Below are 3981 nucleotides of genomic sequence, written 5' to 3'. Positions count from 1 at the left end.
AAAGTCACCTTCTTGTCTTTTCCAGGCTGTCCAAAAGTCACAAACAAGGAGTCGGTTTTCCTGAACTGCAGAGGCCTGGTGACATGAATGAAAAGAGCTCTTTAAACATCAAGTGTATTCAGCAAATGTTCCTCCGGAGAGGAAGGAGAGGGAATGAAAGAAGGAAGAATTATTTCCTAAGATCTATCAAAAATAGACTTAACCTTTGCAGCAAAGGTAAGGCTAGGCCTTAAAGTTACCCCATCTTCCAAAGTATCAAATGAAGACAGGACAGCATTTTAAGGCTCCCAGCACCCCAATTGTTCTCAGCAAGGTGATAGGAAATAGGAAAATAACTTTATAGGAAACAATCTTTATGTCTACACTATCCAGATCCTCAAAGAGATAAAATTGCAAAGCCTATAAAAGAGTAGGAAGATTCTGAGTTGGAGAAAAGGGATTTTTCAACTGGTCTTACAATTGATAAAAGATCAGAACAGTCTAGACACCAAAGATTGTAACATCGACGAAGGTACAGAAAAGTCCCTAAAAACCTTTATCGCAAAGCAATGAGCTTTCAGAGTGGAAAGAGATTCAAGTGAAACCCATTCAGAAGAAAATGCAAAATAGCAGACAAACTACAGGTAGGTGCCAAAAGATCATGAGCAGAACATCACGTCTCAAAAGACTTCCAGTTCCTTGAGTAAGACTTCGAAGTAGAAGGCCTGCTGGAGTGCTGAATTAACTCCACTAAGGAAGAGGAAAGACCCTTTGCTAGCAGTCCAGACTTCTCAACCTCCAAAGCGATAGAGTGAGTTGGAGCAAGAAGGTCAGGGACGACGTTCTGAGAGAGACACACTTGAGCAGTACTCAAGGAGGTAGAAGAGCCAGGGGTTCAGAAGAGGAAACCATGACATCTTTGGCCAATAAGGGCCCACAAGAATAAAGTTCCCTCCCCCCTGCTGAGACTTGAAGAGAACCATCTGGATCAATAAAAAGTGGGGGAATGTATAAAGGAGACTTCTCAGCCACTTTATCACCAATACGTCCACTACCTAGGCTCCTTGTTCCGGAAGCCTGGATCAGAATCGACAAAGATGAGCATTGTCCTTGTTTGAAAAGAGATCCAGAAAGGGTTTCACAAACTCTCTGCATATCTCTCAAAACAACGACCTGGATAACGTCAACTCCAGCAAATTTGGAAACCTCCAGCTGTCTGCCATCACATTGTCGGTGCCCTTGATGTGTACTGCCGACGTGTGCAGCAGGTTGATCTCTGCCCAATAACCCAATTGTTCTGCTATTGCATTGAGGGATTTTGAATGCATGCTTCACTGTTGGTTAATGTAAAAGACAGCTACCTTATTCTCTGTCTTTACTAGCACATTTTTTTGAGACAGATGATGATGGGAAAACTTCAAAGCCCTGACGATTTCCATCAACTCCATCTATTTCCATGACCTCCGACTCTCTAGGAAAGAGCACTTGAATCGACAGGATCTGTCCAACACAGTAGCTCTCCAGCCAGGTTTGCTGGCATCTGTTGCGAGGATTCAGGAGCATCCAGGTATATTAGTGTCCACTTAGACCAGTGGTCTTCAAACTCTTTAATGCCGCATCCACCCAATGGGAAAAAAAACATTGGTGCCTCCCCTCTGAATTGTCCACAATTCTTCTATTAAATTGACACTGTTTAAATATGTCTAGACCTATTTAAACATTGCAGTTAAGTTCTGTTACTGTTTTAAAAATGCAATCAAATACATGACCCCAAATATACTATTCTGGTCAGGCCTGCCCTACTAACCAATTGCAGCATCATGCTCTGCTGAGTAAAGTGATCTCACGACAGTGAGGAATGCACAGGCCGGGTGGTGCCCGGCGCACAAAAGCGCGCCTTCTTGTGTTGTACGTCTCTTCGCGCAAATGCAAAATCAGATTTCCTGCACTGTGGTCGGCAGGAGAGACATGGGAAGGCGCAGTAGGGAAGGCTTGAGCAACGAACCGTTGGCTATGTTTTGTTGTTACTTTGTTGACATGAGCTCAAGTAATTTGAAGCAGAAGGAACGACCAGACCTAAAAAAAACTCTCTTACCTCCAACGCCGAATAACCACTATAATTATAATATCTCAAAAGCAGCTGGCCTTGTAAACTTAATGAGCAAGCAAGCCGATGCATTTTGGGTTTTGTTGTAAAAGAATAAAAATACTATCCATCCTTTCCTTTTTTTCCAGCAACAAGCGATGTTACAAAGATATCACAGCACACAGTGAGATTGAGTGAAAGACGAGGCACTGAGGCTGGCGTGCAGCACTCCACAGCTCTTGTTATTGAAATGCAGACAGGGGGCGGAAGGAGAAAAGTAGGAAGGAATTGCGATAGTGAGACCAACTCTTCTATCTATCTGCATTACATGGAAAAAGGATATATTTAGTACTCATGGCTGGTTAGCTCAGTTGGTTAGAGCGTGGTGCTAATAACGCCAAGGTCGCGGGTTCAATCCCCGTATGGGCCAGGTTGAATTTTTACTCTCAACTAAACTCTTTTTTTCTCATTTAATCAAGCTCTTATAAATCCATACACTCTGTTGCTCCAGTATACGTTCACTTTCCATTAGTCCTTCTTTTGCCACTGCTGACCAAAGCTCAAGCCGGCAGTGCCAGTAGAACAACACAAGTGCAAGGGATTGTCTCTCCAAGATGGAGACACTGCCTCAGACTATGTCTCGTGAGAGGTGGAGGGAGACCAAGTGCTGATTATTAGATGCGTGGGGATAAGAGGAACATAACTCAGGTGAACAGATTCTGGATAGTGATGCTATAGCTAGGATCAGCAACGTTACAGGGGAAAGGATAGGAAAATAATTAGGTGACAGAAGTATAGAAGTGGCTACAAGGGGGTGTGTCTCTTAAGAGGGCCGAAAGATACACTGAAGGCGAAGGTGAAGTAAAAGAAGAAAGAAAGATCAAAGGAAGTCGACAGTGATTGAGAGAAAACTCACAAAGGCAAATTGAGCAAAAGACAAAGCCTGGGGAGTTAGACTACTTCAATGCAAATTTACGCCGCAGATGAGCATGACAACTGACCCTTGTACAGTGGTGCTGAAACAATTTTCAGTGAGGGGGTGCTGCCATCAAAGGGCTTCTGAAAATCCAGGAATCATACAAAGAACAAGTCCTGCGGAATGAGCCACGCACATTCAGAAAGAATGGTGATGCGTTGGTTACTTATTGGTAATCTTCATTAGCCTTAGTCCATTGCGTCCTTGTGACAGTCATTACAAAGTAAGGTGATGTCACCTTCCAACAGGAAGAAAGAACAGGAGGATCCTTAAATGCTAGCCCCATGCACCCAACCTGGGTGCCAAGCCCTTGCCAAAGGACTGATGGGAAGGTGGGCAGGATGTAATGTTTGTGACAAAGACAAGATGGACTAAGGGTAATGCAGAGTTCAAAACATTGGTACTCAAATGCAAAACAGAAAAATTATTAAGCCATAATGCTTGACAAATGTATGCTCTGAGGACCAAGTAGCCACCCTAGGAATTTCCTAGATTGTTACTCACTGGAATTCAACCCAGGAGGTGGCCATTCCTCTCGTAGACCATCCCTGAACTGGAAGATATTCTAAAAAGCCTTGCAAAGCCAGAAAAATTGACAACTTAATCCACCTACTTAGAGTCATAAAAGTCACCTTCTTTTCTTTTCCAGGCTGTCCAAAAGTCACAAACAAGGAGTCGGTTTTCCTGAACTGCAGAGGCCTGGTGACATAAATGAAAAGAGCTCTTTAAACATCAAGTGTATTCAGCAAATGTTCCTCCGGAGAGGAAGGAGAGGGAATGAAAGAAGGAAGAATTATTTCCTAAGATCTATCAAAAATAGACTTAACCTTTGCAGGAAAGGTAAGGCTAGGCCTTAAAGTTACCCCATCTTCCAAAGTATCAAATGAAGAGAGGACAGCATTTTAAGGCTCCCAGCTCCCCAATTGTTCTCAGCAAGGTG

At 43.3% G+C, this 3981-nt stretch overlaps 1 non-coding gene across 1 annotated transcript; it reads left to right on the top strand.

Annotated features, from left to right (window-relative positions):
• Positions 1-2421: 2421 nt before the first annotated feature.
• Positions 2422-2495, top strand: TRNAI-AAU (transfer RNA isoleucine (anticodon AAU)). The gene has a single exon. It is a non-coding gene; the product is annotated as a tRNA-Ile (tRNA).
• The last annotated feature ends 1486 nt before the right edge of the window (positions 2496-3981 follow it).

This window comes from Pleurodeles waltl, unplaced genomic scaffold (genome assembly GCF_031143425.1).
Source record: "Pleurodeles waltl isolate 20211129_DDA unplaced genomic scaffold, aPleWal1.hap1.20221129 scaffold_418, whole genome shotgun sequence".
In the NCBI taxonomy this organism is placed as follows: Eukaryota; Metazoa; Chordata; class Amphibia; order Caudata; family Salamandridae; genus Pleurodeles; species Pleurodeles waltl.
The sequence above is the reverse complement of the archived record's forward strand: the minus strand, read 5'-3'. Positions and strand labels throughout refer to the sequence as shown.